This window comes from Ictidomys tridecemlineatus, chromosome 15 (genome assembly GCF_052094955.1).
Source record: "Ictidomys tridecemlineatus isolate mIctTri1 chromosome 15, mIctTri1.hap1, whole genome shotgun sequence".
NCBI classification, from domain to species: domain Eukaryota; kingdom Metazoa; phylum Chordata; class Mammalia; order Rodentia; family Sciuridae; genus Ictidomys; species Ictidomys tridecemlineatus.
This window is the reverse complement of record NC_135491.1, coordinates 20603824-20631394: the sequence shown is the minus strand read 5'-3', so window position 1 is coordinate 20631394 and position 27571 is coordinate 20603824. Positions and strand designations below refer to the sequence as shown.

General features: G+C 47.4%; 1 long non-coding RNA gene across 1 annotated transcript in view; it reads right to left on the bottom strand.

The window, feature by feature from the left end:
* Nucleotides 1–1613: 1613 nt before the first annotated feature.
* LOC110598695 (uncharacterized) overlaps nucleotides 1614–27571 on the bottom strand; it is a 42422-nt gene continuing 16464 nt past the window's right edge. The window contains exons 2-3 of the long non-coding RNA XR_002484586.3: nucleotides 15364–15442; nucleotides 1614–1967 (exon numbers count right to left, since the gene is read on the bottom strand). This is a non-coding gene — a long non-coding RNA (uncharacterized LOC110598695). The remainder of the gene's footprint in view (nucleotides 1968–15363; nucleotides 15443–27571) is intronic.

Below are 27571 nucleotides of genomic sequence, written 5' to 3'. Positions count from 1 at the left end.
TTAGATTGGGTTTCCCCTCTCTCTCTCTCTCTCTTTTTCCTTCCTTTCTTTCTTCTCACTGGCGATCACAGCATCCTAGTGAATTTCTCCCTCCCAGAAGGAAAAAGCCATGAATATCAGGAAGTAAGGCTTCCCAGAAATCCACTGCAAAAAAAAAAAGCCCTGAGTGGCCACAGCATCAATCCATGAGGTTCTGATTTCTGAGTATGCAAAAAAATATATATATGTATTTTTTTTTTATAAAAGCCTTTAAATAATCACCAGGGAAGAGCAAAATGCACAGATGGGAAAAGGCACTTCTCTTCTTAGAAAGCAAAATTGAAAAGGAGCCACCTGAGTAAGCTGGTCACACTGTGTGGCTCCTGATCCCTGGAGTCCCGCTTTTCTCGTGGATCATGACGACGGAACCAGGTAGGAGTTCCTGCTGTCGATAACTTTGATGAAGTGCCAATGTGCCTAGAACAGCCGAGGATGAGCTTCTCAGTAGCCAGCTCTCTCCACCTCTGCCCTCAAGAGACCTCTGAGGTCTCTGGAGTAGATCCGTTCATATTCTGGATAATTGGATCCACAGAGATGTCATAGAAAGAACCAGACAATAAAGAACGTTAGGAAAAAAAAAAAAAAAGAAGGTCAAGTCAATGATGTCCAAATTCTCCTCTCCCTTGGATCTATATGGAGGCTGCCTTGATGTCTAAGCACGCAGACCTTAGCAACTGCCCCCCACGCTCTGCCCTCTGTTGGGGGGCGGGGAGGTCAATGCCAAACAGGGCTGTTGAGAGCCACAGAGACACAGCCCCAGACCACACGCTTTCTGCGGGATCTCCAAGTAGGAAGCTGGTGGGGTGCCCACCGCCCTTTGTCTACCACGGTGATGAATGGTTGTTGACATGACTAAACAAAGGTATTATTAGTAGATTACATCTGAGAGCCTGGTCTCGTGTAGAAAGAGGGCAACAAGGAGCCGTGGGCCTTGCTCGACTCCCAATTACTCCACAAAAGCCTAAACCACCAGGTCAGGGATAAAAGTGAATAAATGTTTCTAAATTCTTATCTTAAACACACTTAAGCTTAAAGCTATTTAACTGGGGCTTTAAAAGCATGTGAGCTTCGCGGAGCCCAGCTACCTGCCTCCTTCTCTTGCTCTTATTTTTGCTTTTATCCTTTTAGTCTTGAAGAAGCCTAATTAGAAGCTTGAACAGGGCTCTCTCTCCCTGCCCTTAAATCAGTAATTGGCTTCAGTGCAGAGACTGTCAGGAAATTAACACATCACAACATGACAGCTGTTAATTTTTTCTCCTTATTTGTCATATGAATCACCGCTGATTTGCCGGAGTGCATAACAAATTAGTGGGCTGTAATCAGCGGCCTCTCTTCTGTGAGCTGCACCTCTCTCTCTCTCTCTCTCTCTCTCTCTCTCTCTCTCTCTCTCTCTCTCTCTCTCTCTCTCTCTCTCTCTCTCTTCCCCCCTCTCTCTTTTTTTCTCTCTCTCCCTCTTAAGTCCATTACTTCACTGCTTCAGCCGAGATGACTGTTCCTAGGTGTGTCAATGTCAATAAATCAAAATAAGCAAATGCTAAAAGCACAAGAAGCTCTTTAAACTTTGATGAAGGCTTTTAGTTACATTTTTAAACTTACACTCATAACTGGAATCTTTTTTTTTTTTTTTTTAAATTGTCACTCCCTGGTAGTGATAGACTGTCAGGTTTCCAGTCATTTCCTCATCCGACGTGCCAGGGAAGGTGGAACTCCAAGTGTCATTTGCACAAGTTCTGGCTGAGAGGAGGTGGAGGAGGTGTGAAGCGAGGCGAGGGGAGGGGTGGTCAGACGGAAGGTCTTTCTTTGCCACATGAGAGAGAGGCGAAGGGAGCAATAGGAAGGAAACAGGACAGGAAGAAGCGTCGTAGAATCTGGGACTCCATCATCCCCAACAGGCTAACTTGACCCGTCATCCACTGCGTATGGATCATCTGGGAAAAAAAAAAGGTGTGAGCCTTTGTTCCTATGTCTTTGTAATGGCAGCTGGGGCCACCAGGAACAGTTGTGGATTCTGGGACTCTTTTCCTAACTCAGCCGAGCAGACATGCCATTGGTGGGTCCTGCACCTAGCACACTGTGGCCTCTGGGAGGGAGGGGGTACAGAAAGGCGGGAGGAGCCGAGGGGTGGCTTCGCAGTGTGCATTCTGTTACGGATTCTGAGATTTGACGAACGGGTCTATGTTCTCTGCATTTTTACTGTGAACGCGAAAGAGAGAGGGAACTTTTTTTTTCCTTCTCAGTCTGGATCTTTCTGGGCTGTGAAGTCCTTACCTTTCAATCTGGGTCCAGTGAGCAGTTGGTGGCAGCTTCCATGGGCTTTGTTGCCAGGTTCTCATGGATATTACAGACGGATGTCAAAGATCAAGGTGAGAATATTTCAGGGGCAGATGTCTCCTTTCATTTCTTGTCTCCTCCACCTACTCACTCATCTATCTACCCATTCACCCTTCCATTCACCCATCTACCCATCATTCATTCATCCACCCATTGACCCATTCACCCGTCTTTCTATCCATCCATCCACCCATCCGCTCACCCATCCTTCACCCACCCACCCATCCATCCGTCAACCATTTGTTCATCCATCCATTTGTCCATCCATGCATCTATCCATCTACTCATTCATCTTCAGTGAGCTTTGCATGTAGCAGCAGGTCATGTGTCCAGCACACGGACAAAGGGGACAGAGAAAAGGAGCAGAGGATGGGTGTGGGAAAAGCTAAGCTGTTTCAAGATAGGACACTTGAAAAAAAATCACAGCATTGGACTAATAGTCCTTAGACCCAGCCCCTCTCCTGCTATCCTGGGATGGCCCCCTGGGAAAATATAGAGGAAGAAGGTCAAGGTTTTGCTTCTTTGGGCACAGCCATCAACAGATTATGGTTATACTGTCCACCACACTGGCCTTCAGGTACCTTTACGTTAAGAATGTCCCTAATGACTCTCTCCTGCTGGATTTTAATTTGGTCCCTTGAAAACTGAGTTTAGTTCCGATTACCCAGCACATTGCCATGTGTTAAGACACTGTTTAGACTTCAATTCAATAAATTAGGGCCCCGGCCCTTCAAAAGTGTGCACTGCTTAGAAAAAATGGTCCTTTTAAAAGTGTCTTTTTTAAAAGTAAAACTTTCAACACTCAGTACAGAGAATACAGACACTGCCAGCTATTCTTTCCCTTTCCTGAGAACTGAAATGCCCCATTCTAAGAGTCACAAAGCTACGATTCTAGTGTCAGCCATTTGCTCATGTGAAGGCCACTAACATCTTTTGGAAATAAAATAATTGTATTTTCTTTTTTTCATTTAAGATAATTCACACATGTTCTGCTAATACAGTTTAATAAGCTGTTTCATATAAATCTCTGTTGAGAAAGTTTCTCTTTCATACCATTTTTATCAACTCAAAAAGTTGACTTTGGAGCCCAACAACAATTTTATAATTACTCTGCCAAAAAATATCCTCTACCCATTTCATGAAGCAGAACAAGTTTCCTGGTAGAGACTTAGCTTGACCGTGGAGGAGCATAAGCTGCATGGGTGCCGAGGTTGTGGAAGTTTTGAAATTCTGCAAATTCTGCAGGAGTTTTGAAACTGTACCATCGGCTGGGCCCACTGGGTCGGGAACACATGGTTGGTCTGTGGGGGGGGCCCTATGGGCCATTCCCATGGCCTCCCCACTTCCTGACCACGCCATAGGCTGAGCAGCTTCCCTCTGCCACACCCTTCTGCCTTGACGTCCTGCCTCATCTTGGGCCCAGAGCCGTGGAGTTGGCTTTCTATAACCATGAGCTCCAGATAAGCTTCTCCTTTTCTACACCGTTCTCGTCAGGTAGTTTGGTCCCAAGCTGACTAACACAGCACGAATCCAGGGGACCAGTGAATCCTACAGCCCACTGGCTGGCTTTGCAGGACAAGCCCACACCACTGGCACCTCTAGGGCTGACCTCACTGTTCCCCGACTCCTGCTGTCCCTGACCTCCAGTCACCTGGCCTCCTGGGGCTCTCATTCCTGTGTGTGCTGGGCCCACCTTTCCAGGACCACTTGATTCCCTTTTGTTCCTCTCCCCTCCAAATTGCTAGATGGAAGCCCTGTCCCTGATGAACAGGCCTCCCCAAATCTACCTTCTCTACCCAATGTCCTTGTTCTGCTGTAGCTGAAGTCCAGGTCTTGGTGGTTCACTTTAGGAACAAGCTTCCCCTGTCATGTTCTAGGACGGCGTATCAGGATCAGGAGATGGTGTCTTCTCTGCTTCCTTTTTGAAGTCTACCACTGACTGCTGCAACCCCCTGGCTAGGCGAACCTTTCTCTTGTGATTTCTGGCATTTAGCCATTACCCAGACACTTTCCTCCCTCGTCAGGTGCCAGCATCTCCCCCTACATGCCACCAGACACATTGTCGTCACTGGGGGCTTCTCCATGCCTAGCATAGGTTACCTACCACTTATTGCTGAGGTCACACAGGTGACCGGCCCACCTGCTCATCTCCATAACCTGTATCTCACCCTTCTTTGGACAGCCAAGTTCCTGGCACCCCCCGGTTGAACTGTCCCTTCCTCCAGAAACAACTCTCAGATGCTGAATGGTAGAAGCATCACATTCTCTGGCCCAGTGTCCTGTCTTAGTTGTCTTCAAAGTTTTCCTCATTTAAACTCTTCCTTCTGTTTTCCTGGGATCTCCGGGTCCTGGGTGTCAATATGATCTCTTTTCCCAGCAATGTCTCCACCTTTGTTCCTCCTCCAGGTCTCCATGGACTTGTGCTTCAACCCTTCTAGCACTAGTTCTTTCATTGTTCATTTCCTACTGTGGCCACTCCCAGACCCCCAGACCTGAGTAAATCCGTCCTTCCTCCTCCTTTCCTTCCACTTGGGGTCAGTGAGGATCAATGGAGACACATCACATATTCTTTTGCAAATCGGAGACCCTACAAACACAAGGTATCATCAGGCTGAAGTGAGCGCTCAGTACTGATTGCTCCTTTTCTGAGTTTTCCTACCGAAATTTCTCTTTAGGACAGGAAACTATTTTGAGTGATTATTTCAAAGCTTCTCTATGGTTTCACAATCTTCCAGCTCCTATGTTTCCTCCTATTCTCTTCTTCCTCCCTTCATCACAGGGTTAAACCCCTTCCCACTCTCTTCTCCCCTTTACTCACATTTAGCCTCCTTCCACTCCTGTTCCCTGAGGGACAGGGCTGGAGGGATTCTCTCTTTCTCTCCTATATTGTGACTTGCTCTGCTCCTTCCTTTCAACAATTAACAATTAAATAGACTTAAATATCTTCCAAATAAATAAATAAATAAATAACTCTCCTTTTGCCCTATAACCATCTAAGTTTCTGACCTAGTTTTCTCTTCTTTCTGTCCCCACTTCCTTCCTCTCCATTCATTCTTTAACTCAACTATGGTTGGACTTCTGAGTCCTTCATCCCTGGGAAAATCCCCTCGCCAACATGGTCAGTGCGCTAAGAGGCTGTCCAATTCTTAGATAACCTGATTTTTTTTGCATTAGCACAAGGTTATAACAACCTGAAAGTTTGACTTAGCAGACACCGGACACCATATCCTCCTGGGATTGGGTTGTGTGTGTGTGTGTGTGTGTGTGTGTGTGTGTGTGTGTGTGTGTGAGAGAGAGAGAGAGAGAGAGAGAGAGAGAGAGACACCATCCTTCTTCATAGACTTCTTACTATCCCTCTCTCCACAAAAGAAGACTTGCTTAGGATTTTACTGCTTCCTATCTATTTTCTGTAGGCAAGCTTGACCTGACCTCTTTGCTTCAAATATGACCTGAAATCTAAACTTTCTGGGCATTCAATCTTAGGAGCATCCCCAAGGTCAACCCTATATGTCTCCACATCCTCATCTACATTGGGTTCTTCATGTAGGGACCACCCAGAGTTCTCCCTGGGTTCCTTCTTCTCCAGTACAGCCAAACCTGTCCACTCTTGCCATTACTACTGCCATGACCCACGATCCCCACTCTCCCTTTCTCTCCCTTAACCAACACAACAGCTTTCTCTTTGCTAGCCTCCATACATCTCCCACAATGAAGCCAGAATCCTCTTTCTCTAAGCAGATTCGACCTCATGGTGCGCACGCACAGGCACGGCTCCGTAGTGGCTTCATCCTTGACAGGGCTTCCAAGGACTTTCATTATGGGACGCACTTGCCTCACTAGGGTGGGCCATCATTTTCCACCCCATAACACACGTTATACTGCCGAAACACTGAACTCATTTAGTCCCTTGAAAGTGCTAATTTTTCTCTTCTGCCTGGGACTTTGTTCCCTCTGCCTAAGATAACTTTGCCTATACACTGACCCCTGAGCCTAAAGCTTCAGTGTTCCTCCCTCTGTGCAACCCTCCATGATATATGCCTGTACTCTTCCAGACCCAAGACCCAGAGCTTAGGGCCTTAGTTCCTTTCCTGTGTTAGCACAGTAACCAGAAATGGCAGCTTACACCACGCGACTCTGCTGTGTACACTGGTCCCCACCCCAGGAGTACAGCACTCTGTGTCATTGCAGAAGTTATATTACACTCATGCCTAGAGTTCTGGTGTGAAGCACCATGCCTGGCCCAAGTTCCCTGGATGGGTTGGGTCAGGTCGGCCAAATGCCTCAGTAATTAGCTTCCACAGTGACAGACGTGGGCAGTCACTGAAAATCAATCTCTATCCTGGGCTCTATTGTTTGGATTTAAATGTAGAACCTGAACATTTTTCAGTTTTCATTTTATTTAATTTTCTAGGACAGCTGGGTATGGGAAAGTACCTCTATATCCGCCCCCCCCCCCAGCCCCCAATAGAAACTTATAAGTACCTAGGGTTTTATTTCTCTCTGCATGCAGCTAACTAGCTGGTAATTTCAATCTCTCAACAGATGTTTGGCCCTGCAATTGACCCAGCTGGGCTGTGCCCCAGGGCGACCAACCCTCACACATTTCTAAACCCACCCCTGGTATTCTGGAGAAGGCCTCTCAATGAGGATTCTTTTCAGTTCATCTGTTCCTGAAACCCTGGAGCCTACAGAGGGAAAAATCTGAGAAATGATTTCCAGACTGGAGCCGAGGGAAGTGAGGTTGGATGGAAGGAGGGAGAAAGTCAGTTCTATTGGGCAACATCAAAAGTCAGTCCGCGCTGTCGGCAGAAATAAACAAAAGACACACAAAAGTCAAACCAGCAAACATGCTCTGGGCAGACCCAGACCACCCGCTTTGCTGAATGGAAGATTCACTCCACTATGACCCCACCCTTCCCTGCTCTCCCCCCAGGGACAGAAGGCTCAGAGAGGGGCACTGGCGGCCGATCCAGCAAGAGGTCAGGGGTTGGCAAGTTCCCTGTCTAGCTGCCTCAGTTTCCCCCTGAGGTAGAGCACGGCTTTTTCCCTTCACTCATTTACCCTGCTGATTCTCAAACAGGTGGCAGCAGATCTGTGTCTGTGGGGAAGGGCCATGTTCTTGGAAGAGGTGTCTTATCTCTTTTAGAATTAAAAACAAATGATTATCTTCCTATTCAACTTGAGACAAAGTTAAGTCCAATTAAGGCATCTGGCCTCCTTAGGGAGCCCAGAGATGGAGTCCTCATTAGCTCCTGCAGCCACTCTTGGGGGAAGGAGAGAAGGGGTGGGTGATTTCACTTGATGTACTCGTTCTTATTTTTTTCTATCTCACTCCATCAGAAGGCAGGGGTAGAGACTTGCACATTTTATTTATCCCTGTAGCTCCAAAGCCTAGGACTGGACCTGGCCCATGCAGCGTAGCTCTCGGGTGAACTGATAGATGAAGGAGAAGATGAGCGGTGAGTGAATGAATGAACGTGAGCCCCACAGGTCTGGGAACTGTGATTAGAGCATCCTGGCATCTCCAGTGCCTGAGACACCACAGAGGGTCACTGAATATTTGTTATGCAGTGTTTATCAAAACAAACATAAATGAAAAGAAAAAAAAATTTTTTTTGAGCAAGCTTTTGTAGATCAAGGGTCCTGTTTCTCAATTGAGACCCAAGGCCCAGGGCAGGAGGGAGAGATGCTTGCAGTGTCTGAGCTAGTGAGCTGCAAGGATATGGCCAAGGTACGATCACGGAGCCCCAGAGAAAGGCTCTACCAGGGTCTCTCACCGGTATCTGTTTCAGAAGGGTGACACTCTGTGTCCACCCAGGTGGCCAGTCTGGAGTTCAGGCCCTAAGATGGGTCCTTCAGAGCCTTCCAGCAGGAGGGCAGAGAGAGACGTTTCCTCTTAATATTGCAACCTCATTGCTCCGCTTTATCCTGAGCACCTGGCCCCAAATGCTCACTTGCAGGCACGTGTCTGGATCGTGGACAAAATGAAGCCTGTATAGGTGTCACATGAAGGCCAAGGAACAAGCATAAGAAGTGTTGCTCCCTTGCCCAGAGAGGCTCCAATGACCTGGCTTTGGCTCATAGCACTTAAAAGAGTCACGGATGCTTTTGACAACTCAGAAGGATGGGTGAACTCTCAGGAAGGTCACCTCTCCCTCCAGGCCATCCCAAATGCTCTCCCAGAAGCCTTTGCTGCTCTTAGCACTTGGGTGATTCACCCCTACTCTGTGAGGTGCAGCCCTCTTCTGCGTCTCCAGACACTTCCCATTGCCATCTGGCTCTGGGTGCTTTAGCCCAAGTGCAATGCTTCTGATGTCCTTGAACTTGCTGTGTCCAATACAGTGCCTGGCTCCTGAGGAGCACCCAAGAAATATTTGGGGCAAGTGAACAAGGCCCCCTGCATCTTTAGGAAAAGGGAATCAGAAAGAAACCAAAGATGCTGCATGAGAGGCTCAGAGGCCATAGGGCCAAAGGCAGTGAAGGAATAGGACAAGGCCCTGGGTGATAAGTGGGAGATCCAGGTGTCCCCATTCTTGGCCTCAGGACCATGAGGCCACTGGACACAATGAGGCTGACTCCTCATGTCTTCCCTGTTGTCCAATCTCCCTGATTAGGTCACTTTCCATATTGCATAAAAAGAGCTAAGGAAGATATTTAAACCCATTAGCAATTAGCTATCCCATCAAGCGCTTGGTACACCCAGTAGCACCAATCAGCCTGGCCCATCTGAACCTAGGCTGAGGCCCTGAGCTAGCCCTCAGGAGGGATGCAGACACAGAAAGAGGCTCCTGCATCTGTCCTCCGTGTGAGCCTTCCTTCACCTTCTTCCTTCCCTACCCTCTTTCCTCCTCCTTGAGGCCAGTTGTCGGTGCCCATGTTGGGATTTTTGAGAAGCGGCCTCTTGAGAAGGGAATTCGCATGGAGGCGTTGGCCAGCCAGTGCTCACGGCAGCTTCATCTATGGCAGAAGAGGAAGGGAAGAAGCAGGATTGAGCCCAGGTGGAAGTCGGGCTGCCAGTCCACCCCCAGGGAAGGTCACAGCTAACCCTGCAGAGAGTCCAGGGATGACCCTCAGGACTGGCCAGCTCTGGGAGACGGTGCTGGCAGCCTTTCACACGCTGCATGCCGTTGCCTGGGACAGCAGTGGGCCTCGGGCAAGTCTGTGGTCTTCAGCCAAGGCACTGCTTAAGGGAGCTGAGGGCTGTCTTCTGGGGGCTCTCCCAGCAGCTGGGTGTGTAAGTCCTCTCCTCCCCAAGAAAGAGCATCTGGACAGCTTGTCCCAGCATCCTCCACGTGGGGGCTGAGTGGTTTGGTCAGAGTGGGTATCCTGAGGGGCCAGGAGAGACACTGGACTCAATATGAAGAAATGAAAAGAAATAAAAATGGAATTAACCAATGTTAATTCTTCTCCTATTTATCCCTTTTCTTAACTCGAACACACTCATCATCCCTGGCTGAGGGAGGGGAGGAAATCGAGTGTCAGATTTAAGACTATTCTATTTCAGTGTCCACACTCCGACTTCCAGACCAGAAGCCGAGGCCCAGAGGGGGGGAAGGCAATGGCGGAGGGCCACATCGCAAGTCAGTGTGGCACCGGGAGCAGAACCAGCATCTTTAGGACAAAGGAATCAGAAAAAAACCAAAGATGCTGTATGAGAGGCTCAGGGCCCATAAGACGAAAAGTAGCTCCTAGGAGCCCTGGAATATGACTTCCAGGGAGACAACAAAACCTGGACAAGCTAACGCCATTCCAGATACATTAACTCCTAATCCCCAGGAAGCGCACACTGCCCATGAAGGAAGAGGACGCTCCCCTCTCCACCAGCACTAATAACCATGGTTAATCCTCATCCCCATAAAAGGCTCTCGCTCATGCGTCTGGAGAAGCTTCACCAATGTCAGCACAAGGGCCCAACTTGCCTGGTTTCTGGCAGAGGGACTCGGCTCTGATTTGGAGCATTGACCATTTCCTACCAGACCAGGGTGGAGCAAAACCATCTTTTTAGCCTTGTAGATGATGACCTCTGTCCACACCCAACACTCCACACCTAACCCTGTGACGTTCTCGCACTTTCACAAAACACAATTCAAGTCAATGAGCCTTTCATGAGCGCAGATTGAATGCTCAGGATTGTTCTCAGGCCACAGGGAAGTAAGAGGAGGAAAAGTCAAGGTTGTTGCCTTTGGCCCAAGAGTCAAGAAACCCAGCCAGCAAGCGATGGGAGAGAGTCACCAAGAGGCCAATAAGATACCCCAAGAGTATATTCCCACACCCAGGGTCAAGTCCAAGCCATTCAGGGTGGGTCAGAGGGAGGCTGTGGGTAAGGCTTAGGAATGGGACATTGTCCTCACAGTGGTGTAAGGGTCTCAGACAGAAGGACAAGGACATCGACTGGGAAAGGTGACCCAGACCCTTCGGCTCCTCACTTCTCAGCAGAGATCAAGTAGACAGGTAAGTCACATTGAGGAATGTTGAGAGCCACAGCCGAAGGGCCCCAGCAAACTTCCAGCTGCCAGCAAACTTCCAGCTGCCGGCTGATGACTGGCTCACAGTGGCCCAGCAACATCTAGCTGATTGGCTCCTCTGTGGTGATGCTCATTGGAGATGCTCATTGAGCTGTTTCCCCGCCCTTTCAGACTGCCAGCTGATGATTGGCTCACAACGGCCCCAGCAACATCTAGCTGATTGGCTCCTCTGCGGTGATGCTCATTGGGCTGTTTCCCTGCCCTTTCAGACCACGGAGCTGCTCATTGGGGGACTTTTTTGGCTCCGCCCATGCGACCCAGCCAATTGGCCTCAAGAGCAGGAGGATTGTGGGAGGTGGAGAGGCGTGTGTTGGTGGGAGAGGCTTGTGGGAAGCTGGTGATGGCAGTTGGGCTCTGAGGGTTTTTCCTGAGGAGCTGTTTTGTTTGGCCTGTGTGGTTCTAAAAATAAAGTTCGTTTCTTTTGACAAGTGGCTCTTGAGTTGTGCCCAGCCAGACTGCGGCAGAGGAAGTCATAATTTGGACTAATATTGTTTAAAAGAACGCCTCCTCAGCCCAGGGAAAGGCTTCTCTCTTTGGAGTCCAATTATGAGTGGCCACTCTAGAGGACAGATTCCTTCATGCCCCCCTAGCACCCGGAGGTTTCCAGAGGACATGCAGAGGGAGGCGTGTAGTTCATGAGGACCCCACACACTCTGGGCAGGTCAAGGCTGTAGAAAAAGACATCAGGGAAAGAGAAGGAAAAATCACCCAGGAGGGATGTCCACAGGGTAAACATCATAGTGGTTGCCGCCCTGAGGGAATCGAGGCCACCAAGGATGAGAGTCCATGATAGCATTTGTTCTCTGAAACTTCTGGGTCATCCCTGGATCCTCCATGGCCATAGGAACATCTAGTGTTTATGTTGTCAGGCCACCAATCCAGGAAAATGCCTTCTCTGGACTGCCACAAAGGTGGTTAGCATTGCATGTCCACAGGCACCGAACAGGCCAGGAGTAGCCCAGGAGGATGGCCAAAACCTTGCCTTTCTTCATGAGATCACCAATAGTTGCAATCTCAGGGCTCCCTCCTAGCTTGTATGGAATAGGACAAAGCAAAAAGTATGGTTTCTATATCACAGTAGCAAAGAAACTCAATGGCTAGATGATGAACCTTGTTGGGAGATGGAGAAGAGCAACGTTCCTCACCAGGTGAACAATGGAACATAGGGGCCATGGCTGCTGGAAAACCAGTGGCTATTGCTGGATCCCTGGGCTCTCCCTTTACCAGCGTATGCCCTTCATGGTGACATTGGTGCTAGCAACAAATATTTCGGAGACTAGGCAAGAATGTGTGACTTGCTTTGTGAACGAAAGGCAACAGAAGTTCCTTATGTTACCCCCAGGTGAAAGTTTTTAAAAGACAGTTTGTACATGTCCTTCTTGATGCCCTGGGACCCAGCTACTCTCCTTGTTATGAACTGCATTATCAACTTGAGACTGCTATGAGCATGATGAGGAACAGATGCCCCCAGCATTGACTTAAGATGTATTTGAATCCTGAGGGAGAGAGAGTTTTAAGTTCTTGAATTTTTAGTGTTGTTTGTTATGGCAGCACGATCTCTCCTATCCTGACCAATATACCACATCTCTGCTTGAAGATCTTTAGTGGTTTCTGTCACAGCCATAATGCAATTTCAGATCCTTGCCACGGTCTACAAGATTTGACCTGCCTTCCAAACTCATCCTCCCTGGTCTTGCCTTGCTCACTTTTTTCCAGCCACACAGTCTTTCTGTTCTTCAAATATAACAAGCTCATTCCTGTCCCAAAGTCTGGCAATTGATATTCTCTCTTTCTGGAATAATTTCCTTTCTGACACTCAATCACAAGTGGCTCTAGATGCACTTAGATGCTAGTTTCTTCAGAGGGACCTTTGCTAACTATGTGTAAAGTGGTACAGCTACTCTCTATCCTATTAACCTCTTTTTTTGTTGTTTTTCCTTCTAATCCTTTATAACTTTTTGAGATCCCTTAGCCTTTGGTTAATGTCTGTTTTCTTCTCTAGAATATAAGAAAGAAATGTTATCTGTTTCCAGCACCTAGAACGGGGCTGGCCTATTGCAAGAATTCAGAAGATATTTCATAAGTGAATGGCTACATATGCAAATGAGTGGAATTTGTTGCCTGGTGGACAAGATCCAAAGGAGAAACTAAAAGAATGGCATTCATTTTTCCAAACAGAAAAACTCGTCCCCACATCCAGCAATGCTAACCTTACCTAGTTCCTGGCAGAGGGACTCGGCTTTGATTTGGAGCCTTGACCATTTCCTCCCAGAGTTAGGCAGTAGACTCACTGTGATAAATGGCCCCAGCTCCTTGCTGCGTTTAATGGCAAACCCTGATCCAAGTAGAACTGCAGCCAGGTGGCTCCTGGGAGCCCTGGAATATGACTTCCAGGGAGACAACAAAACCTGGACAAGCTAACGCCATTCCAGATACATTAACTCGTAATCCCCAGGAAGTGCACGCTGCCCACGAAGGAAGAGGACGCTCCCCTCTCCACCAGCACTAATAACCATGGTTAATCCTCATCCCCATAAAAGGCTCTCGCTCATGCGTCTGGAGAAGCTTCATCAATGTCAGCACAAGGGGCCCAATGCAGACACAGACAAGGGCAGCCAGCCTTGGTGGTTTATGCAAAACTTTTGTTGGGGGCTCAGAGCATCCCCAAGCAGCCACCCAACCCAGCTCACCTGCCTGCTCTCCATGTCCAAAGAAAGACAACTGTCGCTGCAGCCAGGATTTCAGCAGCATGCCTTTATTCCCAGTAGGGATGCAGGAGGCTGGGTCTCTGCCTCTATAGTGAGGAGGACGGACGGGGGCTCCCATGCGTTTGAATCATGTTGACAGCCCAAGATCCCATACAGCCAACTGGGCTGGATTAACCTTCCAAGCGCTCTCGGCTGAAGCTCCTCCTGCTGCCCCACCCCTCCTTTGTCTCCTGCTCTGTTCCCTCCTCAGGCTTCTGATGGAGAGTTCTCCAAGTCTTGGGACTCAGCCTTCTGCTGTTTGCCCCTGACCTTTCATGATGATGGTGCTGGGTTAGGGAGCTCCTCCCCGCTCCCTGATCTACCATCCCTCCTTTTGTAATGATGTCTAAATTCCCCCTTTCCTCTCGGCTATGTTGGGAGGTTTTCAAACCAATGTTTTTCAAATAGTAATCCGTGGACCAGCATCCATTTGTGGTATAAGAAAAAAAATAAGTTTTTTTTTAAATAAAGGTAATTATGTTTACTGTAAAAGATTATCTATTATGAGATGTGTCCTTTATTTGGTAAGATTTTTTTTTTTTTTGGTCCTCCCAGAGCCAAAATAGAGATGGTACCTATTTCTTTTTTTCCATGTACTCCCCTAGTCAAATAAAACGTTAGCAGCCCCAAATTGGAAACAAAGTTGGTCCCAGTTTTCATAGTGTTTTTCCTCTGTGATGTCCAGAAACCTGAGAAGCTCAGGCTGTAGCATCTTCCCACCTGCCTGTCCTGTTTCTGCCTGGTGCCCGTCATGCGGAAACCGTCATTGTCACCCTCCCTGGGTGCCTCATCCCACAGGCCAGCTCTCCCCTCTCCTCTGGCCTCACTCCATGCACCGCTACCCTCCCGACTGTGGGATCTCCAGCTGGAACCATCTGGGACCCTGCCCTCCTTCAACGGACTGCATTCATTTGTTCCTCCACCTCTTTGGGCTCCCGTGAGTCAGGGCCTGTCACCTTACCCTAAAACCGGAGCGAAGCCTTCAGCTGCATGAGCTGGTGTGTGTTTCCACCACCCACAAGCCAACGTGCTAGTCTTGTTCACACATCTTTAGGATAGAAGTTACAGACTAGAGACCTCAGGGCTGTGGCCAACAAGGAAACACATTAAGCACACAGGGTCTGAGAACTTTTTCTCCTCTTTTTTTTTTCCAGGCAATATTTACATATGTAAATACTAGAAGGTGCTGTGGTGTGGATTAGTGCCTAGTGGCCCACTTATTACAAGCCTGGTCACCAGTCTCTGCTGCTGTTGGGAGGTGGTGGAACCTGCTATTGGAAGGTGGAATCAGTGGGAAGAAGTGAGGGCGCTGGGGGCAGGCCCTTGAAGTGGATATTTGGACCCCAGCCTCTTCTTCTCCTCTCATTTTTTTTTTTTTTGCTTCCTGGCCACCGTAAAATGAGCAGCTTCCTCCACCACATGCTCCCAATGATGTGTTGATTCACCACAGGTCCAAAGCAACGGGGCCAACTGACCATGAAGTGAAACTTCCAAAACTAAGAGCCAAAATAAACCTTACCTCTTTTAACTGGATTACCTCAGGTATTTTGTCGTAGCATTGGAAAGTGGACTAAAGGCAATGCCGGGTGGGCATTCTTACATATCCATCTGGAGCTAGGATCCCCCTTGTCAATGGTTGGCCCTCTCCAGTTGGCTCAGATCCTCCTTCTCCCTGTTATCTTACACTTGACCTGCTCCATTCAGTAAGATTCCCTACATACCTGAAGGCCACAGCTGAGCATCCTCTGTGGGTTTGTGACTCAGTAATGGATCTGTGCAATGGGCATGTGATCTTTGTTTCTGGAAGGCAAAGAGATAAAATAAGAAGCAGGCATTTTTTTTTTTTAAATGCGTGGAGCTCCTTAGAGAGCAGGTAACATAAGAATTCAAGGTGTTATTATTAGAGAGTAAGAAATTTTGTTCTATGCTAATTAAACTCACACCTTACCTCTTACACACAGGAAGAGGCAGCCTGACAGCCTGACATGTTACAGAGCAGGAAGAGTTCTGCATGCGAGCAGGAGACAGGCCGCCTCTGCCGCCGCTCGCTCGGGGCCGTGATGTGTGTGTAAATCTGCCTTCCTGCCCGCTCCTACCTCTCCTGCAACCCGGGACTCCGACATTTGCAAGAGAGGCAGCGGATGGAGCCTTGGGCTCTGCACAGAACATTGACGGTTCTGGACGCGTGTTAAAAAGTTGTCAGGCTGAGGTCAGGCAGGTGAAGATTTAGTAAGGCAGCCCACAAAGTTTCCCCACCGCCGGGTTGCCACCACTTACGGAAACGCCTGCAGGACGCACGCGGAAAAACAGATATTTCTCTTGCCATGGCTTTAGCACCCCTGTGGGAATGCGAGCATTAAGTCTTCCTCTGCTTCCAGGAGGCTGCTGTCAGGGCAGGCTCCCAAAGACTGGGTCGGGGGCCCAAGGAGGCAGAGTGGGCGCCGGCTCTATTGATCCGGTGGCACTAAGGTAAGGGACAATTGTGGGAGAAAGTGCCATTTTTTTTTTAAAAGAAATTCTCCTTTTTATTCTAGGGCCAAAGAAGAGACTATCCATGGAAGGTAATGGAGCTGTCACGGAGGAGAGAGAAGTGGAAATTCACGGTTCTCTTGTGAGGCAAAGACATCTGTGTTATTGCACCCTAAGCCAATAGTTTTTAAAACAAAGTCATAAAACAAGCTACTGTATATAAGAGAGGTGGAAGCTAGGCAGGGCTCCCCTCTATTCTGTGGGGGGTTTCTGAAAAAGAAATAACCTTAAAAAAAAAAGAGTAGCAGAATAAGGAGGCCACAGATCTCTAGGGGTGGCGGTGGGAGCAGAGAGGGGCAGAGCACTTGGGCCTGGCTTCTGCCTTCCAAAAAGAAGGACCCCCCTTAGTACTATAGGATACAAGGTTCACAGGGACGTGGACAGTGAGGAACAGGACAGAGGTCAGGCTCTGGACCTCCTTCAGCACAAGTCCCGGAGAGAGTCAGAACTGTGATCACCGTGAAAATCTGCACACACACACACACACACACACACACACACACACACACGCACGCACACGCACCCGTCTGTAAGCACACTCAGCTTTCACAAACGTCCACCATTCCACTCCCAGAACCCCCTGGGAAGCAGGTCAGATGGAATCATCGCCCTCATTTTCCAGACAAGGAATATGACAGTGTGGAGGGACACTGTCATTAGCCCATGTCACAGAGCAGGTCTTCTGATCTCAAATTCAGTGACCACCCCACCCTTTTATAGCACATTCTTTCTCTTTCTTTTCTCTTAATATAGATATGTCTGTCCGCCTCTCACCAGGGCAGGGCTTTTTGTACCGATTCATGGAAAACCTGGGGACACTGTAGACCTCGGGGACCTCCTACGAGCATATATACAGCTTTTGGGGAGACCGTCCCAGAAGGCTGGACTTCAGCAATGGAACACTGTCCAGAGGTGAGCTCTTGTCCTCTTTGCTTGCTTTCCCGAGGTATAGTCTGGGACTCAGAATCATGGAGTTTAGAGTGAGAAGGAGCCTTGCTCCAGCCTCATCAACATGAGGATCTGTTCCCAGCCTCTCTGATAAGTGACCATAGGAATCTGTGCCCCAGAGGGTATAGACCTTGTCTTACTCACAGACAGTTCAGAAAGGGAATGGTCACCATTTTGCATCCTGTGTCCCGGCCAGACTTCATGAGTCAGAATGGCACCCAAGTGCAGCCATCCATAGACTTCAGAGTGACCTCCGACCCAACATCTAAAGTGAGCTGAGGGAGCCTCCTTCCAGGAGCAGAAGCTAAGGAAAACGCTGGAGGGCAGAGTTCCCACCGGCAGGCCAGTCTGAGGTCTGGTTGGAGCCAGAGCCATAATGATAAGCCAAAACTCGATGCAAGCTAAAGTTTTAAGGAGGAGATGCTTCGAGGAGAAAGTGCAAGTGGTCGACTCCAGGGCAGAACGCAGGAGACCAGTGGATTGTGGCTGAGTCCCGCCAACAGTGAGTCTCTAAGGTCACTAGAGTGGCCTGACTCCAGCTCGAGTCAGCATAAGAAGGAACAGGGCCACTAAATATTGCTGCAAAGACTGCAGAGACTATGTGTGTGGAGGGGCGGAATTTGGGGGCGCTTTTGCCTCCAGGACCCTGGGCCTCTCCTGGGAGGGTTATGTTTGAGCCCGTTCTGACGGAGCAACTTTTGGTGGGGACTGTCTCTTTTAGGGTTCAGTACTCCCCTTCTGTAAAATAGAATAGCAACACCAGCTCCTGTATCCCCTCAAGGTGGTCAGAAGAAAAGAGGAGATTGGGATGAGATGAGACTTTAAAAACAAGCCCCATAAGTTATTATTCTTTATTTTTAAAAAATGTATCTGTTATTTGACCACCAAAGGTGGATTCAACAATTAAGGCAGGCACTCCATGATGGGCACAGAACGTAAGGGGTAAGGTTTATGTCTGGCACCAGAACAAGTAACGTGGTGGACACTGTGCTCCCCCACCTTGATGTCACTGTGTGCCATACCTCCATTCCCCAGGTGCAGTGGGTGAGGGTGCCTCTTCTGTGCAGCAGTACCTCTGCCAGTGGGAGCTGCTACCCTGGGTAGCTATTCCCCTGTACACCCTCCTAAGGTAGCACGTAGTCAGTGGCCCACTGATACAAAAGGCTCACACTGTTTTAGTTAATCCTGTGTTTCTGTGACCAGAACATTCAACAAGAACAACTTAAAGGAGGAAAAGTTTATATTGACTCATGGCTTCAGAAGTCTTAGTCCACAGATGGTCAACTTCCCTGCCCTGGGCCCAAGATGAGGCACCTTGGTGGCTTCATGGTGGAATGATGTGGCAGAGGAGAACAGTTCAAGACATGGCAATCACGAAGCAGAAAGAGCTTTGGTTACCAGGGACAAAATATAAACCACAGAGCACAACTCCAGTGGCCTACCTCCTTCAGCCACAGCCTACCTGCTTTCAGTTACTGCCCAATTTATCAATCTCATAGTCTCCATCACCCACAAGCTTTGTCTCAGAACACACCTTGAAGAGTCACGTCACAGGACTCCCTGGGGCAGGTTCTGCTCCTAGGGAAATGCCAATTTATGGCAGCAGGGGGCAAAGGACTGAGAGTGTGGATTGTCACCTGGCAGTGTCCTCCTTATAACTCAGCCACTTCTCCAGGGGACAGGGTAGAGGAACTTGGAAATAGACTGCCCTACATTTGCAAGCCCACATCTTATTGAGGAGCTAAGGAGTGCCCTTGGCATTAGCACATAATGAAGGAAGGAAAGCCGGATGAGCAGAGAGGGAGGTAGAATTGGGATGGAGTCAAGCCAGATCCTAGGGTCAAGCTCCCAGGGATCTCTGGAGGTGTACTACAGACCAAATGTGTCCCCCTACAACATGGTGGTATTCAGAGTTGGAGCCTTTGGGATGTAAATACATCTAGAGGGTGGAGCTTTCATAATGAGATGGTGTCCTTATGAACAGGGACCCCAGCGAGTTCCCTCCAGCCTTCAACCATGTTGGGATACAGTGAGAAGACAGTCACCTCTAAATCAGGGTAGCCGTTCTTGACGGGCACGGAATCTGCCAGAGTCTTGAACTTCCCAGGATCCAGAACTGTGAAAAATACATTCCTGTTTCTTGCAAGCCCACCCCCCGGTCTACGTATCTGTGTTATGACAACTCAAACCTATTCAGACTAACGGGGATGGACCTGTGGAATTGTCCTGCCTTGGTACTTCCACTGTAGCAGGAAGGTGCAGGCGGGCTGCCCCTGGGGAGGGGTCCGAGTTTGGGGGGGGCAGCTCTTGGGGTGATCAAGAGGAATTCAGCTGACAGCTGTGTGCTGCCAGTCTTCCCTGAAGTTGCAGGAATGTGTCTCTTGGTCCTAGAGGGGTCCCCTGCTTGCCATATCCTTCCATTCTGGGCAAAGCAGGGCTTTCCTTCAGAGTTAAGTCCCCTCAAGTACAGAGGATTCAGAGTTTGTTTGTTTTTAAAACAACGTTTTCAGGACACTGCTTGGCACCCAGACCATGCAGGGGAGTCAGTCAGGTTGGGCCTTTTCTCATGGGGAGATCTTCCCGTGCATGGGGGGGGGCTCATTCCTGGCCACACTGACTCTAAGTCTGCAGGGGTATGCAGACCATTCTGCCCACCTGCTTCTCAGCCAGGAGCCCTCATTGAAATGCGCCCAAGGGATCCCAGGCAGCAGGTGACCAGCGGTTCCCCAGCTCCGGTGCTGCAGATGTTTTTCTAGTAGTTTTTTCTCATTTCCTACCTGAGGGGGCTTCTCCTGTACCTTTTTAAGCAGGTGGATATTCTGAACAGTGTGAAGAAAAAAAAAAAGAAGAAGAGGATTCAATGTATATTAGTAACATTTAATTGGCCTTGGATTACTTATTAAGTGACGATTATCCCTATGATGTCTGTCACAGATGAGCGACTACATACTGTCCATGGTTGATGGGCCTGAAGTTCTCCACCGAGTGTCACAAATTCCCATTATGTCCCCAGCGCTGGGCTTTGCATTTGGAGTTTGAATAGAGGCAAACGGTCCCCTCCACATGGCCAGATGTTTCCCCATTGACGTGGCCACGAGGCAGTGCTGGGTCAGCCTTCCTTCTGGTAAGTGCAGAGCACTCATTAGCAGACACACCCCGGATGGGTGTTCAGACTGAGGGGAGGGAATCCAGCCACCAAAACTGGGCAGCTCCCCTTCTGGGATGTCATTCTCGGGAAGGACTACAGTCGGCCTGGGTCTTATGGACATGGCACTGAAAGGCCCTTGGAGGTCAGTGTTCACACCCTTCATTTGGTCATTGGGAAAAGGGAGTTCCAGAGAGGAAATGTGGTGTGCCCACGGACCACAGCTGCAGCCCTGAACTTTCACGCTACACTGGAGGATGCCCAAGGTGCAGAAGCCTGGACTCCCACGAGACGAAGAAATCCTTCTCAGCCAAATAGCTCAGAGTCCTCTTTCCCTCCCATGTACCCTCTCCAATGATGCCCTTTCCATAGATGCTGGAGATCCCAGGAATAACTGCCAGACCCCCTGTGGTCCCTACTCATCCCCACCCCAAAGGTCAATGTGATACGTGGACTGATGGACACTCAAGTCCTACCATCTCATCTTTCCATTTTTTTTTAAATGTGGAATTCATCATTATCTTTTAAATATGGATGATATCTTCAACACAAGTCACTGATTGTAGCACAAATGAGTTTTCCAATGGGAACATAAGTTGGGGGAGGAGTGGGACTCAAGGGGAAACCCAAGAAATCCCAGCCTGAGAGAACTAACTGGCCAAGGAAGGAGGTTTGCAGGCCCACCTAGGAGGGAAGAGGGCGGGCAAGGAGGGAATGGAAAGTGAGCAACCTCAGGGGACTCCTGCCACCTGTGGGGTGACAGGAAGGGAAAACGGAGGCCACTGAAGCATCCCAGGCCCCTTCTACCCACCTAGTGTCTGGTAGAACTGAAACTCAGAGCTTTGGGACAAGAGCAACCCAAACAGATTTGCAAACTGAGTGTACACAAAACTCCAAGACAATTCAATTTAAATAACAAATATTAAAAACCAACGCAGTTTAAATAACACTATTGATTCAGCAAGATTGATTTGTCCCATTCTAAAGTAGAAGGCCATTGTCGGTGTTGGAGTGGCAGGAAGTACCCCTGAGCATGCCGTATCGTGGGCCCTGGGACCATCCGTCCTCCCCTAACACAGGGCCCACTGTGCGCCAGGCAGCCCATCCTTGGAAGGAACGCCTCCCTACTCAGTCTCTCAGTTCTTCCCCTTAGTCCACAACAACTACAACTGGATTATTTCGCCAAATGGACCGAATCATAAAATGAAACCTGGACTCTGACATCACATAGTGGCACTCAGAGGGTCTCGTCTATTTTGCGTAAGCAAAACCGATTACACAATTCACCAATAGTAAACACTTATGATCTCACGGGTAAAAGCTGAGACGTAAAGATCAATCCAAAGTTCCCTTGGATCGCTATTATTAACTTCAGCGCATCCGAGTACCAGGTGGTCAGAACAAGAGCACGTGGTACAGGGTTATACACACGGATTTCCAGAGCCCATGGCCTGGGGTGGTGGCCTGGGGTGTGTGTGTTTCTGCCTCTTTGTGCTGTGTGAACTTGAGCAAGTGACGTGACCTCTCTATGCTTTAATTTCCTCCTCTGTAAAATGAAGATCAGGTGGTAACTTCCCCCATAGGATTATGATGAGCATCACAGACATATTAATATATACAAAGTATTTAGAACAGTGTCTAGCACAACGTGAGCACTGTATGATATTAACAAGTGTTATTCGCAGGTTGATGTGGCTCGTTCTAGATCATTTGTGTGCATATACTAACATGTAAATATATTCAGTATGTTTTGTTGGTTTTAAAAAAATATTAAGGTAAAACTATGCTTCCAGGAATCATCCTGCATCTAGCCTTTACTCTAAGTACCCTACGATCTTCAGCATTTCCTCCCCAGCACACTCCTAAACACAGGCCAACAGGATCTTAAGTAGCATTTATAGACACATAGAATGGACAGAAAAAGTCATGCTGCCTTGTTCCACTAATCAGTCAGTCCACTGGCCAGTTGGTTCACTTCAGAGCACAATGTTGCAAAAGTCCCATATGCTGTCCCTGTTCCTCTAAAGACAGCAGGTGCCTATGACATCACAAAATAGCTCCAATACTACAGGCATTGAACTTTCCTTAGCTTAAGCTCATTTCAGATGCACCAAGGTACAGAAAAATGAGGAGCAAACTTAGCCCATTACTGTGTGTGTGTGTGTGTGTGTGTGTGTGTGTGTATTCACGTGCACTGTGTCACATTGCAATTGCTCTAGCTCATGCATGAGGACACGTGTACATTGCACTGTGGGGGCAGAGCCACCTACAGTGGTGACTGCTCCTTGTTCTCATGTCTAAAAATGCCTGGGTTCTTGGCAAATAGCCACCATCTCCACCACTGGAAGCCTGCTGCCCTGAGTTTGCCGCACCTTACCCTACAGGATGACATACCCAAGGACACACGTTTGGAGAATGGCAGGGACAAAAGAGAGCACAGATCCAGCAGCCGAGCAGCTGCTCAGCTTTCCTCCGGAGAAGATGGAGCAGGAAGGACAGTGCAGGCATTTAACTCTGCACTTAGCTGCTTCTCATTAACGAGCTTCTCCAGTGTAAGCCTTCCCAGCAACTCCCCGGCTCCCAGGGCTGTGTCATCCCACCCACAGCAACCTCTGTTAGTCAATAATAACAGCTTATTTAAAAATAGCAGCCTCAACTTGTTTGCTCTGTTATTATCGGTGCCTGGCTTCTATCCCCGGAAGACTCGGGAAAGGTGTGCGACCTTCTTCTTCTGGAGCGTCTCTTACTGAACCTGTTTCCAGATCCGGGGGAAAGACAGGCCCATCTTTAGCAAACACTCACAATGTAATTGCCAAGCAGTTATGGTCCTCGACAGTAAAATACAGCGGTTGGCGGCCCGGTAGGTTCATTAGTCAATAAAGCATTGCCACGTGTTTTATTGAATTGTAACCCTATTTTGCCCCGATGGGGGACCTTGTGGAGCTTCCACCTCCATATAAATCTGAGTGATTCATTTAGCATTCAAAGTCGGGTAAAAAGAGGATTTGGTCCAATTCCAATGCAACCCTGCTCCATTAGCTATCTCTGATTAGCTGCCTTTGCGCCCCTGCCCACCCTCTTGTCAGTGGGGACATTTTGATAAAAGCTCACATCAGAAATAAATCAGGGAATGAATGGCAGGGTGTGCAAGAAAGAGCTCTCCTATTTGCCTCTGGGCCCGTTTATGTATAAACTGACTCTCTTCCCAGAATGCCTGGGAAGGGCTCCCGCCTGGTGGGGACACCAAGTGGCCATCTCGAAGCTGCCTCGCATCCAGCCAGCCAGCCCATTCTAGGTGCCACTGGCACACGGAGAGAGCTTCTTCTCATGTTTCTAACCTCTGACTTGAAATAAACTTGACACGATCTAATTAATGTTAGAACACTGAAACATGTTTCTTCATTTAAGTCATTCATTTGAGGGCTGAAATGTCACCCTGCTACTAAATCTGCCCCTCGAAAGTCGGCAGAACAGTAAAAGCAACAATAATAATAGGGTGTCAGTCAATGTTATCCATTCCATGTCTGTGGAAGTATCACAAATAATTCATTACTTAAAACATCATATCCTATTTGTAAACAGTCTTCTCCTAGGGTTGTGTCTCAGATAATCTGGGCAAGGAAGAAGGGTTAAAAAAATGCTAAGGGGTGAAGATAGAAGATCCATAAATTATTATGAAAATATGGTGAAAAACATCCCTTTTTAGCTTTTGGGAAATGTTAAAGTATAGGACACGTAAAATTTATTAGTAAGAACTTGGGCCTATGACCTAATATTTTTTAATAAGCCAGCAGGAAATATGAGGGAAGTACTAAAAAATTAAGGTGAAGTCAAAACAGGAGACAGGAAGAATGAGGAATGTCAACAACTTAACATCAAGTGTTCACTCTGACCTGCCTGGCCAAGAAGAAGTAAATCGAGCACTATCTTTCTACCCGCTGCTTGTCTGGTTGCTTGTCAGTTGTTTCTAGGGCTTGGACATGGTATCCCCTAATCCCATTTTGAGGTGCTGCTTGGCTTTTTAATTCTAGTGATGGTATGTTAGCTCCTTGAGAGCAGCCTCCGGTGTTCCCATTCACCTCCGCACCCTCCACAGAGGCAGCGAGGAGAGCAGCAGGCAGCAAAGCATCGGCTACAGAAGCCACAGCTGCACGGGTTCTTTCAGATGGTACTCCCGGTCTCCAGATAGCTGACAGTTCCACCAAGTGAATTAGCAGCACACGTGAGCAAAGAGCAGAAGAGCCTTTTTTTTTTTTTTTTTTTTTTCCCTTTCCTTGTCCTATGTACATCGTAAGAAAATTTGTTGCAGTAGCAGCTCAGAGTCCTGGCTTGGAGCAGGTGACAGGCACCCTCCCTTCCAGACCAGGCTCAGGATGGGGGTGTGGTTTTAAGAGGGACATGCAACGTGAGCATGACAGGGGAGACTCAAAGCAGTAGGACTCAGTGAGCTATGTGACCTTCACCAGATTTCAGGGTGTCCGATTCCCAAAAGGGGTGCCCATTGCCCTGCCTGCTGGACTCTGGGAAGCAATCCCTGTTTGCAGGCAGCTGGGGCGAGAGCGGCTCCTTTCTCTCTTTCTTCCTCTCTTCTTCTGCCACATGCAGCCCTGATGCCCATAATTAAAAATCAAGTTCATAATTTAATTTGGGGGGAAGGGGGATCAGTTGGCAAATGCTCATTAAACAATTGGGTCTTTGGAAACGCTATCTTTAGATTTTTTTTAATTGACCTATTATTTTGCTTTCTCTGGCTGCCAGAACCCCCACCGCAAACAAGGAGATGCTCACTACCTGGACTTTCTTTGATGAATAGTTTTAATTAAAAAATTCTGTACCATAAGTATTTTAATGTTACCAACATACCAAAGGTATGCGGTCATAAATTTAAAAACACATTTAAATTAATCTATAAATATGCTGCAAAATTGACAGGGTATATTTAAGCAGGGGGATGTGGCATAGATAGCTAATGATGACAATTAAGAATCGTGTAAAATAAATGAAAATCAATACTTAGAACAGTTTGGCAAAAGGGAAAAAAAGAGAGGAATTGAAACAACATGTAGTTTGTCTATTAGGGGAAAAATTAGTAGCTGCTTGTAGTCTTGAAATATCTGCTATGTGAAGTAAGAGCTGCTTGGTAGCATTGCTTTCTCATTTTCATGGCTCATAAAAAGTCCCTTGGAATCCTTCTGGGGTGACAAGACAGACCTACTTGTGCTAGGTGGTAGGGAGGACTGTATATAGATGCATGACCCATGGATATTTGGCACTGAATGATCTTTTTTTTTTTTTTTTTTTTGCATGTTTAGCACTATGACACATTGTTGGCATGCCCATGCTCCAAGAGGTGGAGTTTGGGGGGGGGGGCGAGACAGTTATCTAACTGTACTATAGGCACTAGGTACTCTCCACTCAAAAGGGCTGGAGGATGCTCAGGGCGCTTCTCTGCATCCCCTTGCAAAAAGCACCATCTGTGAGGAGATGTGTGTGTGTCGCTCCCACTAATTCGCAGAGCACTTTGCTAAGCTGAACCAGGAGATCTGCGCTAACCTTCATTACTACATTCATATTAAAAGACAACTTTGCGTCTTTCAATCATGTATTTCCCTCTAATTAAGGCATATTCACTTTTTTCCCCTAATTAGGTATTCTTTGTTGCATAATGTTTGCTCTAATCTTTCGGAATCTTTCTCAATATCCAGTCATTACAGGCTCCCCTCGAATTCAACCAAAGCATGTTATTTTTTCTGCTAATTATATCCTCATTTACAGATTGGCGCCTCTTCTGATTGGCTCTGTGCACCAGTTGCTATGACTTCATTAGTTGTGTCTCCTGACCCTGTTATTTCTTGTGACAGGACTTGCTCCTTGTGTCCTGTGGCTCCGGATCCCTGGGTCACTTCTCACCAGGGTTGAAATAGTGTCAAACACAGGGGGGTTTAGGGTGCAGGCATCACGGCTGCAGTGGCTAATTACTACACACAGCAATGCTACAAATTACCCCTGCTGGCTGGGCCTTTCTTTCCTCTTTTTTTTTTTTTTTTTAAATGAATGTTTTAAAGGTGTCATTAACAGGTTAGTTTCATTTTTTTAAAAAAATGTGTCTGATTAAAAAAAAAAAAAAAAAGCTAAATGTGTCTCTCTGCCACAGCTCCCACAGAAAGCATCTTTCAAGTTCAAAACCTCAAAACCTTTAGTTTTGAATGGGGCTGTCTCTGTGTGAGGAGAGAATTCCAGCTGCAGCTTAGTCATCGCCAATATCAAAAGAAAAAAAAGAGAGATTGGATTTTAAAAATCAGAAGTGGTGTAGATATCATTTTCTAGTTCGAGGCATATACAAATAAAATAAAACCACATTTTTTTTTTTAAATCATATAAAGCTAACACACGTCAACAACACAAATTGTGATTGTTAAAAAAATGACAAGATGAAAATGTCTGGGCCACCAAATTAAAAAAAGAGAGAGAGAGAAAATTTAGCCAATTAGATAAGATAGGTATATTAAAAGATAATTAAAATGAATGAATTACATTTGAGTACTGATGCTATCTTTTTAATAAGCAGAAGGAGGTAACCAGACATGAAAATTGGGGGTACCCAGGGCAAAGAGCGTGTTGTGATCCCTACCTTTGGATTCTAGGCCATGGGAATAACCCAGTTTTCTGAAATAAGAGACCGGGAAGAATCAAGCCTGCAGAGTTTAAATGCAAGTTAGTTAATATGAAAAATGCTGTATCTAGTTGTTTGCAAAATTACTTTTGTTGATTAAAAGGCTCTTCAGAACTTCCGGCTGGTGAAAGGGTTTTAAATTGTCTAATGCTGATTGTGATTGCTATGCAGAAAAAAGGCAGCGCAAAGCAAACCATTATATCACTGAATCTTTGTTAAGCAGGCCTTGAAAGTGTCTGACAGCATAATTAATCTTGTGATATGAACAAAGAAACCAACTCAATAGTATTGAAGATGCTTATTAAAAATACTAAATACCTTTTTCCACTTAAAAACCTTTTGAAACAGTGTGGGAAGTGGCATTACCTTTTTGTTTTTGCAGCGTTTTCAACTAAAATTGATACTAGGGTCTACAGCAAAGCCGTAGAACTGTGGACAACAATAAGAATTCGTTAGGGGGAAAAAAAAAAAACAACGTGATCCCAACCAAGAACACCGGCTAGGCCCGCTGACCTGGCAGCTGCAGGCTCTGCCTACACCCTTTGTGGCAATCCTACTTGCCAAAGTTTAGGTGGAAAAAACTAAGCCATCCAGGGCCTTCCTAGAAATTGCCCTCTCTATTGAGAGATCTCTC